The 14799-nt window shown below is 35.9% G+C and overlaps 1 protein-coding gene and 1 long non-coding RNA gene across 4 annotated transcripts in view; both read left to right on the forward strand.

The window, feature by feature from the left end:
- LOC311298625 (neural cell adhesion molecule 2) overlaps nucleotides 1-14799 on the forward strand; it is a 245862-nt gene that overhangs the window by 27067 nt on the left and 203996 nt on the right. The window lies entirely within an intron of this gene.
- LOC311298628 lies at nucleotides 3341-5399 on the forward strand. The gene is made up of 3 exons (XR_014628975.1): nucleotides 3341-3703; nucleotides 4123-4270; nucleotides 4635-5399. It is a non-coding gene; the product is annotated as an uncharacterized lncRNA (long non-coding RNA).

The raw sequence follows: 14799 nt of genomic DNA on the forward strand, positions 1-14799 counted from the left end.
CATCTGTAATGTATTGGATTCACTGGCTGGTCTTCAGAATGACCATGGGATACCAGAGATAAGAGCCTGTCGGCTGGCAGGAGGACATGCTTGCACTCCAGTAGCTGATATAAAAGGGTCATTAGGCATTCTTCCGATTTGTAATGAATTATACACACTGTGCCCAACCAGGCTTTAGCTCCCAGGTGTGTGTATTAATGCTAAAGGCCTACAAATTAGAGCACATTTTCAAACACAGCTATTCTCCGAGTTCTCATTGTCGTGTTCTTGCTTTAGGGGGTCTTCTCGAGCTTTCGCTGCAGGGGACACTACTATAAATGAGGTGCTCCATCTACCCGGTTTGTGTGCACAATCTCGTCTCTTTCCGCTAGTTGACTTTCGCTGTTAAAGTTCACTATGCACAGTGGGTCATTATCAAAAACTGATTTTGTTACAGTACATTCATATTTCCTTGCCTGCTGCTTACACGGAAAATGTATCTTACAACTTTTCCCTCTCTGTCTGTTTTTCTCTCTCCCGTGAATACTGGAGCTCAAATGCATTCAGATGAATATCATTCTAAATATTGCTCTCTTGCCTAGCAATGTCAAAGATATACTCCATATTTGTTAAATGATTTTTAGCGGGTGCATGCAGGGTGGGATGGTTTTCAGCAAAGGTGGGCCTGGATGTGTGAGTGTTATGGGAAGTGATAATTCGCTGAGAAATTGAGAGGGAGTGTAAAATAAAAGTTTTTTTAATTAAAACTATCATGTAAAAAAAAAAGAAAAGACTCAAATAAATTATCTATATGAGACTAGTGTGCCAAGTTGCTTGGCAACCGCAAACAGTCAGTTAGATTAATGAACTGTTGGGATGATATTGCTTTGGAAGAATTGTGTTTCTCAATGATTATTATTAATGCACTTAATGAATGTCTTCATATTCTTTATATAAAAGACAATATTAATGTTTTTTTTAATCATATTGCTGCTGCTGCAGTTTTATAAAATCAAATGAGAGGCAATGCATTACAGATAGAGTTTACAGATTTGTGTCATACTAAGGTCATATTTAAAGTTTAGTTCGGAACGGGCCACTTTTAACATGAAAAGTTGCTAATGTTGAGGAGATTTCCCTGTTCTATGTAAAGCGCTTTGAGTACCCAGAAAAGCGCTATATAAATGTAACAAATTATTATTATTATTATTATATTGTGAAAGCTGTCATGTGGACCTGAGAGCACGCTGAGGTCCCGAACCTGAGGCTACCTGAAGGAGGTGGTCTGAGTTCGGTTGCACTCGAACTGCACACCGCGATTCGCATGAATGTGAAGACTTGAGTGCAGACTTGTTTAGGGAGTAAAGTAACCTGCGCATGCGTTTTAGCCGATTATGATGTAGATAGTTGATGATAGTGTTGATGATTTACCTTGGATACGAGCAAGAGTGAGCCCACAGTATATGGTGTTTCCACGACACGTCATCAATCCAGAAGTCAGCCATATTGGTGGCACTGAATGTAAACAATGCCACTGAACGGACCTGAACTCGCAAATTTAGCTGATTACTGCTGCTGAAAAATGGTCAATTATTGACGTGTTTTAGGCTGTACTAATCGATCGCACCGGGGAAAACATTTGGAGTATAGACTGCCAAAAGTTATAACAAATCAATGAGAATAGTGCAAAAAAAATTTGTTTGTGGTTAAGAGAGGCACAGCATCAGCTCATCAACTACATGTACTGTGAAAGCCAATAGGTGATCCACTGCTCTAGCCTGTTGTACCAGCTACCTCTTCAGTTAGTTTATTAAAGAAATAAATTAATGAGAGGCTAGTTTGTTATTCTCACAATACACATGTCGTTGATGAGCTGATGCTGTGCCTCTCTCACCCATCCACACACCATCTTTTATAGGCCTCCAAACCTTTGTAACATTTAAGGTCTTTAGCTGTGTATGGGCCTGGTAGTTCACTACACTGTCAGAAAAAAGGGTACGGTCGGGGTACATTTGTGAACACTTAGGGTACAAATGGTGAAGTTGTACCCTCAATGGGTCATAGTTAGACCTTAGGGTACTAATATGTACCATTTAGTGGTAAAAAAGGTACAAATATGTTTCCAACTGTCAGAGGGTCCATGTTTGGACCATTTAATCCCCAAACAAAGGTACAATCTGTGACAAAAGGAGGAAGCCAAAGTGTATGAAATGGTAAAAGCTTATTAGGCTCTGCATCCACAGTGATCTCAACAATTCAGTGAACACATAATTGTCAATCACCCAGATTAAACAGAGCAAGATATTCATGTTCATGAGTTGTTGGTTATTTAGAAGAGATGCACAAAATAACCAAATATATTTAATAGCCCACATATTTACTGACTGTCACTGGTTCTGAACAGTACACAAGCACATGACCTTTTATTGATTATGCAGAGCATCAAGAAAAGTTTGAAACATAAAGCAAATGCAATAAAGTAGGTCTGTATTTTTAATTGAATTTTAAACTGTGTAATATAATAGCTGTTTTAACTTGTAAGATAAGTTTTAAGTTTTAATTTAGAGTTAAAATAAATACATCAAAGTATTTATTTTATTATTAAAGTATTTGCCTCAAAGTATACGCATTTGACCAGCCAATGGAATTGTAGCCCGCGCAGTGACTTAATGCGCGAGAAGAAGTTGGGAGGGACTGTGTGCACAAAAAACGACGGTTATTCCATGATGGCTGTCTGTCTCACTCCTGACGCTGTCGACGGAGGATTTTCAGAAATTGAAAGAAGCCGGAATAAATATCACCGAAGACGAGGCAAAGAAATTCAGAGGTATGTTTAGTGTTAAGTATTGTGAAAATTCGTTGGTTCCCTTTCGAGTTATGTGCACTTGACATTGTGTCTGTAACGTTAGGCCACAAAACGCGATGAGTTTGAACTGTTTCTATGGCGGTAGAGTTCAACGGTCTCGCGGTAGAGTAAGTTAACGTTAAGTTATACTAAAGTTATATCTTAATTTATGGCTAAAAATACAATTAATTGTTATAACAATAAGTTTAAAACGCAATAACCATACGTTGGTTTTGTCAGTTCAGTATTTTCGAAGAAAGGTTTTCCCTAACGAGTCAGTAAGTTAGTCCTGTCAGAGTCAACTGAGGCGAGGGCTCGGAGATAGAGGCGTGCGTCAGCATCGTCGAGCCCCTCCAAAAACAGAGAGTGAAGTTTGTTTACCATTTATCAATGTCTTTGAGCTCCTATTTTAAATAAGTTTGCTTTTAATCATACACTCAGAAAAAAGGTAACCGTTACTATTTGGCCTAGTACTTCAAGTGTACATATTGGTACCTTTTAGCTTTTGTACCTTAGGGTACTGCCCCAGTGACAGCTTTGTACCTTTTTTCTGAGAGTGTATATCGAGTTATTATAGTGTATTTTTCTAAATTAAAGTAATAATTTATACTGATGAATTTCCATTGAAAGTTTAAAAATTATTTAAAAAAGACATTGATTTTATTGTTGCTGTTGAAACCTCAAGCTCACATTGATCATTCTTTCTTTTTTTTTTTTTCAGAAAATGAGGTGGACAAAGAGAACATGATCTCATTCATTTAAAGGCTCCTTTAAAAAACAGTCCAAGTTCAACAAATTTGTATATGAGATGGAGGTGATAACACTAACACTAGAGCCAGTGCCAGCAGAATCCCAACAACAGACTTCGACTACAGAAATGCAAGTATAACATTGACTATTGTGTACTATATTTGTCCTATGTTTAGTGGTCGACCGATATAGATTTTTTTTTTCTTTTATGCCTGATGGCGATATCTTAGAATGCAGGGTGGCCGATAATAGGGCTCAACATTAACACTTGTCTGGGACAAGTGTATTTTTTTTGAAGGGGCAAGTGAAAGAAATTTTACTTGCCTGACCGGACAAGTAGCCTGATTAAGCCATCAATAGCAATAAAATATGTAATAAAAAAAGAAGAGAAATATTTGAATTCATTGTGCAGCTTTAAATTTATTATCTCTCTTTGTGATCATACAAATTTAAGGTAAGGAAATAGTGAATGACATGTATTTTTGAGGTTTAACTTTTATTATTATTTTAATTATTATTATTCTGTACTTTTATATTTGATCCAGTAGGAGATTGCTGTCATTGGTGAGGATGCATCCTCTATTGAGCGTCATGTGAATGTCCTGCATATCTAGTACAGCAAGATGCGACTAGATACCTTGGTGGTCAAAGACCGAATGCAGCGAACTTTTGCATGGCGAAGAAACGAGATAAGAGGTGGGATGACTGTGGAGGATATACTTAAGAAATACCCTTTCTTAAAACACCCTCAGGGGTCAGTGACATCACCGATTTTATATCAGTTCTCTGCTTAAAATAAATATTGAATATTGATGTATACTAAAATTATAATTTACAGTTATAACTCTTTTTTAAAAGCATTGTAATTTTCTAAACCCTCAGGTGAACAAATATATGTGCATTCAAGCGTAGAAATATTTGTACAATGATATTACTAAAGGGAAATGGCAATGAAAGAGGCCACATAGAATATTAAAATGTCTGATTTTTTTTTTTTTTTTTTTTTTTTTTTTTTTAGTTCATGTGAAATGATTAACTTTCTCTTTCTGTCTATTTTCAGTTGTGTGATAAAGTTGACCGAATGCATTCCATCAACTGTCAGCGCCAGCCAGCCAGCGCTTCAAGGATGGCTTTACCATTATTGTGCCAAAGGTGCTTGAGCTTGTTCAAAGAAATGCTCCATTAGCCAAAATCTACGAAAAAGCAAGAGAAGAGATGCTTGCAGAAGATCTACCAGGTATAGACATAAAACATGTTTTTGTGATAATTGATTTCTAAACTTTAAGGACTGGTAGTTTTGTTAATTAAAAGTATAGGTGCTCAACAAATACATTTGTTGAAAATGTGTGCTTAGTTTCCATACAGTATATCCTAGAAACTGATCTAGCGCTGGGCGATATGACCAAAATCTTATCACGATATGAATAATTTTATTTCACGATAATGATATATATCACAATATAGTTATTTTTGTAGGAAATAAACTAGTCCAAAATAAAAAAAAAACTAGTCTATAAAAAATACAAGTCTAATGTAGATTAAACCATTCTCAAACTTATTAAAGTAAACAATAATAAAATTAGAACAAGAAATGTAATTACAAGCTATAGGACAAAAAAATACAACAGAAAAAGGATAAATTAAATGTAAAAAAAAAAAATATTCAGTTGTGATTGCTGTGGATTATTAGGCTGCTGTCACTTTAAAGGCTTAGTTCACAAAAGATGTCATCAATTACTTGCGTTATTCCAAACCGTAAGACTATTGTTCATCTTCGAAAACACAAATGAAGATATTTGAATTGAAATCTGAGTGGTTTCTGTCCCTCCATTGACAATCCACTCAACTACAACTTTGTTGCTTCAAAAAGTTTATAAAGAGTTATATCTTAATTTTCTGTCTGGGTTTGCCCTTTCATGCGCAAATTGTATCATTGGTAAAACATGTATTCACCTGAAACCAGCTTGTAAACAATTTCATGCATTTTATGCAACATTTGTTGATATTTCCAGTTACTTTGATTTTAGCAAATTGCAGAAATATGACTAACAATGAGTAAAGGAAATTTGTTAAACTGTCATTTTGTAATACTCTGATACAGGTCCAGTTATTCAGTTCTGATGGATGTTGCATTGTTTTACTGATATGTTTAACATATTCTTTTCTTCTCACAGTTTGATGCTGATACTCCATACCCAACCATACAATTGGTAGAAACTGACTGAAAAATGGCTTTCTCCAAGAGGCTTCAAGTCCTTGTCAAAGTGGATGGTGTGGAGGTTTGTCTTTGCACAAATCTTAATGTCCATGTACATTTGTACCTACCTATGATTTACACTTCCATGCGAACACAGTCGAAGTTGACTTAAAATGGAGTATTATGAAACCAGGGCAAGAGATGGACTTTCAGGCCCTTTGACACATACTCTGCTAATGATACATTGGTTGATCCTCAAGAATGTTTAAAAAGTTCAAATTAAATGTGTAGTACTGTGTTTGGTGAAATGTGTGTTTGTGATCAAATTTTTTAAGGGTATAAAGTTACAATTAATGAAATGTGTACTGCTGGTAAAAGATTGCTTTGTCATTCTTGATGTTCAAAACTTTTTTTAAAGTAGAACAATTTACTTAAAATGAGATATTGTACTGATTTGAAAAAAATGAAATTTCTTTGTGATTCTTGATGCTAACATGTTTTATTACATGGTAAAAAAAAGTTTATTGAAATGTATTGTACTGATTTTGAAAAAATATAAATATAATATTAAGCTTGATATTCTATAATACAATTTTTGTATATAAAAGTAAAATTGCTCAATATGCATCCTGTTATGACACATTGTGATAGTGCTTAAAATATTCATCCTGTGAGAATGTAATAATTTTGAATGTTTAATAAATGATAAAGAGCATTCTGGCCTTTTTAATGTGTTGTATGGAGTACAAATTTGCCATCGTAAGGTACAAAACGCTTGTCACTGGGGCAGTACCCTTAAAAGGACAAATTTGCACCTTATAAGGTACAATTTAGTCACTAGAGGTACATATTTGTCTTTGAAAGGTACATACTGCAAGGGTACTGATATGTACCCATGTATAAGGGTACAACGGGTGTACCCTTGAGGGTACTGCCCCAGTGACAAGCCGTTGTACCCCTAAAGGTACAAATTTTGCACATTTTTTCTGACAGTGTATGTCGGGATAAGAAATAGAAGGAAGAATTGTCGGGTCGTCAGTCCACGACAAAGGAGCCAGCTCGTACGGATTTTTTTTTTTTTTACACACATACAGCAAAGTGTTGTTTACTCAGCTGTGCATAATAGCACCAAATGAATAAAAAAACACAATATATTGACAATATAACAACAAATTGACCCGCTTTCTGTTTTGTGTCATGTGCTTTGCACGTTTGCGATGACGTAAGATGCACGTAAATGCAAATGTGCCCAGTGTAAAAACACCCTAAGAGCACTGCCTAAATAACATGTAGCATCTAATCTTTACTCATGGTATATTGATACCATATACTGGTTATTGGACAAAATGTATTTCTATAATAATCTAATTAAGTGTGCATACTCCTTTGCACATAAGCGCATTTCAATTACTTCTGGTTAGTCTTAAAATTAATGTTTAAAACCACTAATAGTTTATTGTATCTAAATTATTAGTGTTTTTGTGTTAATATATTATGATAATTTAAAAATAATTAAATAATTTCACTGAATTCACTTGTAGCATTTAAATGGGTTATGGTATTTAGTATTTTATTTATAAAATTTTAGAGAATTAGATACATTTTAAGGTAACACTTTATTTTAAGGTGTTGTAGTTACTACTTTACTACACTGTAAAAAATTTCTAACCTCCCTAACTCAATTTTCTAGTGACTGATAACATCTAAATTTTTCAATTGACTCAAGTGAAATTCTGTAAATTTCAATTGGCCCAAGTGAAAATCTGTACATTTAATTGTATAATTTACAGAATTTCACTTGGGCCAATTGAAAAATTTAGATGTTATCAGTCACTAGAAAATTGAGTTAGGGAGGTTAGAAATTTTTTACAGTGTACATATACTTATAGTAATAACAGTAAATTATGCATAATTACAAGTAACTAACTTTAAACCATTAACCCTAACCGTAAATCTATAGTAAGAACATGTAGTTAATTAATATTACAGTTTATTATTTGTACTTATTTAAGTACAATGTAACTACATCACCTTAAAATGAAGTGTAACCAATTTTATATATATAATTTTGACATTTATATATAGAATGTAGAATTTATGTATAGAATTATATAGAATTTTGACATTTTAAAAATTATTTTTATTATTTATAATCATTAGATATACCATTATTAACTAGAATTGACTTGTCCTTTTGAACCATAATGCCTGTGGTGTACAACAGAAGGCACAAATTCGCCTTTTAAATTATTATCCGAGCAAGAGAATACCCAGAAGAGACTCCTGGAAAAGTGGCTATGAAGATATAAGGACAGTGAAGAGAAAGGTGCACTGTGAATATGAATATGAACTTCTAACACTGACACTAAGCTGAGCGTGGTGAATCAGAGTGCCCTTTAGCAACGAGTCTTTGAGTTTATTGGCTCAGATGACAGTAAGGCCTTGTGACAGTTCGGTCCTTGACTGTTTGTGATATTTTGAGATCTCTTTAAGGGAAAGCAATAGAGGTTTGCACCTTGATCTTTGTTTCGCTCCATAAAAGTCCCATGTAAAAAGTTCTCTTGTGGGACATCAAAGTCAGAAAAGTAGTGTATGATTGATGTGGCTGATGAGTGTGAAATTGTTCTGTTCTGTTGTTAACACCCATGATCAGCACACATGCCAGTGAGATTTCCGTCAACATGCCATCTCACCATGTTACCATGACAATCTGATCAAATGATTAAATCAGCTTCAAAGGCTCCCTCTATTAAACTAAGACAAATCTCTGGGTCACAGAGGATTCCAAAGGTAACGGAGAGAATACTTGTGGGAAGTTATAATGCAGTGTCAGAAATCTTTTATGTTCTGAATCTGCACCCAAAAATGTCTTTGTTTAGTTGAACTCATTCCTGAATGCAGCACAGTTATGTAACTAATATAAAAACAAAAAAAATGTTTTTAATCTTTTTGTTGTGCAAATGCACCCTATATAATCACATCAGTTGAATCCAGAGCTTGTCAGATATCTAGTACGTCATATAATTATTTATCTCCCAGAATTCTTTGTGTGGCCAAATAACTATCAGGCAATATAAACCTGATATTAGAGTTTTTAGAGGTACACTACCATTCAAACTGTAAGATTTTTAAAAATGTTTTTAAAAATGAGTCTCTTATACTCACAATTGCTCAATTTATTTGATTAAAAAATAATATTTAAAATAACTCTTTTCTATTTTATACAGAGCCTCTAAGGGACATGGTGGTGGGGAAAAAAAGTCAATGCGAAAAATATTTGCGTTCCCCCGAGTTCGTTTGCAAACCTTTTAAGTTCTTTGCAAGCGAACACAAACGTTTTTGCCTGGGAATGCAAAGGTTTCGCGAGAGAATGCAAAAGCATTGAAATATTTTTCATATTTCACCATCACATCACCATGTCCCTTTAGAGGCTTTAGATACTTGTTACTCCGGTCTTCAGTGTCACACGATCCTTCAGAAATCTTTCTAATTTGCTGATTTGGTTTTTAAGAAGTATGTATTATTATCATTGTTGAAAACAGTCATGCTGCTTTAGCCTGGCAAGCCAGACCTACATCAAGATAGACACGCTCAATCCGAGGGGCGGGATAAACGGCTGTCTTTCAAATTCCCTCTGCACGCAATAGGACAGCGCTACAACCAACCAGAGCGTTTTCCCAACAGCTGAGCTAACGTTAGATGATAGATTCAACTTTTGCCATATCTGACAGGCAAAAAAAAGCATTTCTAAACAAACGTGTCGTAAATACTTCACCTTTGGCTTATAGTCAGAAGTTACGCTGTTTGCGTAGATCACGGAGCACGCAGTGACAACCGCGCCCACTACGGTCACATATTATGACGGTCACAGAATCTGGTGTAACACCGGCAAAACTACGAACACATCTTCCTTTTTAAAGAATGACTTAAGTGCCGTTCTTTGCTCTTTTCTCAAAGAAAAACTTAACCCCAAGTCCTCCAGAGTCGCGGCCAAAGCCGATTCGAAAGACTGTTCGCCAGCAGCCATTCTTTGTTTTCAAGCCAGGGAACCGTCACATCTCTGTCGTCATTATGTTAAGCCCGCCCCGCCTACTCTATACGCGTTGTGATTGGCCTGACCCAATTTGGGTTTTTGCAGCTAGAAGGTCTATTGAGAGTGTCTAGACCCACCTGGCTGCAAAATACATTTTGCTGCCGCTAGGGTGCGTCTAGATTTCTAGGCTAATGCTGCTTAATATTTTTGTGGAAATATTAATATTTATTTCAGTATTTTATGATAAATAGAAAGGTCAAAAGAATAGCATTTATTGGAATTATATATATTTTTTGTGACAATCAATCAACAATAAATGATCAATTTAACTCACCCTTGTTGAATAGAAGTATTAACTTCTTTAAGAAAAAGAAAATCTTACTGGCCCCAAACTTACACTGAGCGATAATTTAGGGTATTCACTGCAGCTTTTGCAGTAACATTGTTGCATGTAAATGGGCTCTGAGCTTTAACCACTTCACCACAAACCCCTGATGGACATCTCTCCACCAGGAACAAACCGCGGTCCCCTGCATGACAGGCCGAGATACTTTCATCGATCATTGCTGCGATTTATGAGTATACTAGTCCAGATGAAATAATGCAACCATTCCACCGTTTTAGCAGTGGTTGCAGTGTTATGTAATGTACTGTAGCATACCCAAAACAACTTAGCCATAATGTTTACATTGTAATTTGTCAGTTCAGCTAATGATTTCATCAATTGTAATTTTAAGTACTCACACACTCACATTCACTTATCATACATTTACTGACTGGTCCTGCGTGCACAGATGTTTTCCCTGTTCACCTTATCCGCTCTCCCACCCTCCATATGTCCATAACCTGCACTCATAAAACCATGCCCTCATTTGCACTGCTCAGACAAGTGCTGTCTGCAATGCTGCCTAATTAGATAGGGGACAAGATGGAAGGATGAAGAAAGGAAAACACAGCGGCTGGAGGCTTTCCCCTGGCTTGGTTCATTCATTTCAGATAGCTACTTAGTAAGAGGAAAAGGTACATGAGCAAACAGGATTAATAATGTAGGGTAGCATGGGTTCTTTCCCTCTGTCTGTCTGCCACAGCAGGCCTGCTAACACCCTTTACAAATCTGATTTAGAGGGAGAGACCACTTCTTTGGTGCAAGTTGAGAGCAGAAGTGACACAAGGTGAGCTGGCAGCTTAAACCATTGCAGAAGAGTGGAGAGAATGATTCACAGAATCATTCACAGATTCATGGAGTCTTTCACCTTGAAATGAGCATTTTGTCATCATTTACTCTGCCTCATGTCACACACAGTGTTGTATTATTTTATTATAACTCTTAGGCAATGCAAGGAAAAAGATGTTGATTTATACCACTAATCTCCTTAAACCTAACTTTTTTTTTTTCAAGCTTGTTGAATTGGTCATGCAGTACAGTACTAGAACCAAGGACATGCACCCCTTTTTTAAATTTTTTTTTAGGAGCACCAGTGCCAGTTTTTATTTTATTTTGTTTTAGTTGTATTTATTTTTATTTAAGATATAGTGACTGTTTTGTTTATTTTTTTCACAAGTGACAGTAGCCGCGTTTCCATTACCCTTCAAATTGCGCAAATTGAAATTGAAAATTGAAAATGCGCCCAATGGAAATACGTCAATTTCGCAAAAACTCCCATTTGTCACAAAAAAGTTGTTACGCTCGCATGAGGTGGTTTTTCAGTCAATTCGAAAAATAAATATTTTGCAAAACTACAATGGAAACAGTTTTTGCGCATTTACAGGTCACCTTATAGGCGACGCGGTAACAGAATACGAGACAGAGTTCTTTATTAAATTCATGTAAGACAAAAGAATTACAGGAATAATGGATTCTAAACCTCAAATAAATGCCACAATCAAGACCTTGAAGCAGATATGAGGGAGAAACAGCCAGAAACACCTCATATGTGCCACTTACAAGTAGGGTCGTTCCTTACCATTAATGGTTGGAAAACACACATACAGGTGCTGGTCATAAAATTTGAATATTATCATCAAAAAGTTGTCATCAAGTCATCGACTATCATCAAGAATTCAACTTAACAGGTGAAACTAATATATTATATAGACTCATTACATGCAAAGTGAGATATTTCAAGCCTTTATTTGTTATAATTTAGATGATTATGGCTTACAGCTTATGAAACCCACGAAATCAAAATCCCAGAAAATGTGAATATTACATGAAATCACGCAGTGATTACACAGTAATACCATGGTCATTGAACCAGGTTTTGGTTCTTTTGGCAGTGTGGGCAGGTACAAATCATGTTATTTTGAGTCGCATAACATCGGTTAATGGAAACGCCGTCATTTCGCAATCGTTTTTTGTTGACATTTAGAAAAGAATCGCAAAACTGTAATGGAAACGCGCCTAGTGAAGACATTTATAATTTATAATATTTAAATATTTATATTTATTTCTATTTGAAATAAATGCTGTTCTTTTTTAATAAATGAAAGAATGAATCCTAAAAAAAAAGAATCACAGTTTTCACAAAAGCTTTAAGCAGCTCAACTGATTTCAACAATAACAATAATATGAAATGTTTCTTGAGCAGCAAATCAGCGTATTAAAATGATTTCGGAAAGATCGTGTGACACTCAAGATTGGAGTAATGATGCTGAAAATTCAGCTTTCTTCACAGGAATAAATTACATTTTAAAATATATTAAAATAGAAAACTATTGTTTTAAGTTGTAATATTATTTCACAAAATTACTGTTTTTACTGTGTTTTTGATCAAATAAATGCAGCTTTGGTAGCATAAGAGATTTCTTTTAAAAGCAACTTTCTGACCCCAAAACCTTTTTTTAATAGACCAAATTACAACTAAAGACAACAAATAATTAATAATTTATCCCTGTGTTTTATGGAGGAAAGAAAATAATTCGAGGCCATGAGGTTAGTACATGATGGTGGTGAGGGGAGTAATGACAATTCACGTTTTTGAACGAACTTTCCCTTTTAAAATGGAAACTGTGATGTAGTGGTACTGAATGTGATGTGTCTTGTCTCTCTATCATGCAAGTATACTTCTACAGGGAATCAGGACACATATTTAAGTCTGCAATACGTATAAAGTGCATTTCATGATGTTTGAAAATTGCTGATATTTCTGAGGATAAAATATGACATTAAAGCTGTTTAATCATTAGTTTTGGTGTTGATTTCGGCTGTATTAGCCTTGCTAGTACTTTGTATACTTTGTCCAAAACATGACAGGAGTCTGGAGAGATTCACTGTGCTGAGATTCGGCCAAAATTCCAGTTATTGCTGTTGCTGAACACAAATTCATTGTCTTGAGAATTGTTTATTGATATGAAGCACTTCCCAGCACAATGATGTGTATTATTGGGTTTGAGATTGCCGTGATGTCAAGGCCTCCAAAGCATCTCCAATCCTGCCATTCTCATTAAGACAGAGGGATGCAGCGGTCTGTTTAATTACTGGGCTCAGTGATTCTTAGAACCAGCCTGTGCTAATTTAAAACCCTGCTCCTCCAAACCACACTGCATCCAGCAAAAGATGAGTTTTACTGCCATCGGGGAATTATAAAGCGCAATAAATGCCACCCAGCACTCCAATTCGTATTTTAAACCCAGCAGACCCAACCTCTTTTTTTTCATCTCTAAGGCAGCATGCAGTAAAGCCATAATGCTTCTTTGACTCAGTTAATAGGAGCCAGGTTCCTATTTCACTACGGAGGAATTAAATGCCGCTGTGTTTTCCGGGACTGGTGAAAATGAAGGATGAAAGGCTATGATCATACCTCCTAGCATGAAAGAATGTTTCTGTGAATGTTGTCAGGAGGCATATGCTTGGATGTCACTCCAGAGGAAGGTATAGCCTGAATGTTTAATGTTGCACTTAGCCAGCATTAAAGCGAAGTGCACTATACAAAAATGTCATTGCTTACCCTGCATTAACCAATATTTGTCCCTTACCAAAACTGCTTTTTATGGATGGATGCGTTGTGATATTAGTCAAGATCTGTTGAATAAATATTTTCATATCATGAACATTTACATTTTCCTTTATTTTAAAACAAAATAATTGTATGTACTGTGAAAACATACTCTCTTAAAAATATGTGTATATATATATATATATGTATATGTATGTATGTGTCCTCGGATCTGATCTGTGGTATGATTTGTCTCAGTGTTAACATTTTGAACTTTTTGAACTAATGACTGACTCGTTCAGAACTCTCAGATCCAAAATGGGACGCAACCCCCCCATCCTTCATTGAAACGATGAAATACCGACTGTAAAACCTGTAGTGATGGGGACGAGACCGCCTATGCCGAGTCCAAGTCAAGACCGAGTCTTTGAAGGGTAGAGTCCGAGTCGAGACCGAGTCCGTTGGTTTTCAAATTCAGTCGAGACTGAGTCTTTGAGAAAGCAAGTCCGAGTCGAGACCGAGTCTTTAGGAGTCGAGACCAAGACCATAAAAACATGTCAGTTTTCATATTCATGATTTAATATCACCCCAGTTAATAATCAACAGTTAGGCCTACAGACTAAGCTTGATTGGGAATTGTTTAGAGGAGCAGTCTTAACGTCTTAATATGGACTATGCTTTTACTATCATTAAAAAAATCCCTACCACATGCATCATCTTTTGCCTATTTTTCTAAACTGCTTCAACAGTGCTGCTCTGTCATCAACATGTTAAGCCCACCCTGACTTTTTTAATCATAGTTAGGACATGCAGAGCAAATAAAAATGTTCTAGTGGTATGTATTCTAGTGGACTAGTGATGGGGACGAGACCGCCTATGCCGAGTCCGAGTCAAGACCGAGTCTTTGAAGGAACAAGTCCGAGTCGAGTCCGAGAAAGCAGAAATCGGTCTCGAGACCGGACTCCATTACCAGAACCTGCTTGGGGCCCACCACGGTGGATAGGACCCCATAAACCCCAAAGACCCGGTGATAACCCTTTTCTATGGTCTGCGTCTGCAG

Source organism: Rutilus rutilus (assembly GCF_951802725.1).
Source record: "Rutilus rutilus genome assembly, chromosome: 10".
In the NCBI taxonomy this organism is placed as follows: domain Eukaryota; kingdom Metazoa; phylum Chordata; class Actinopteri; order Cypriniformes; family Leuciscidae; genus Rutilus; species Rutilus rutilus.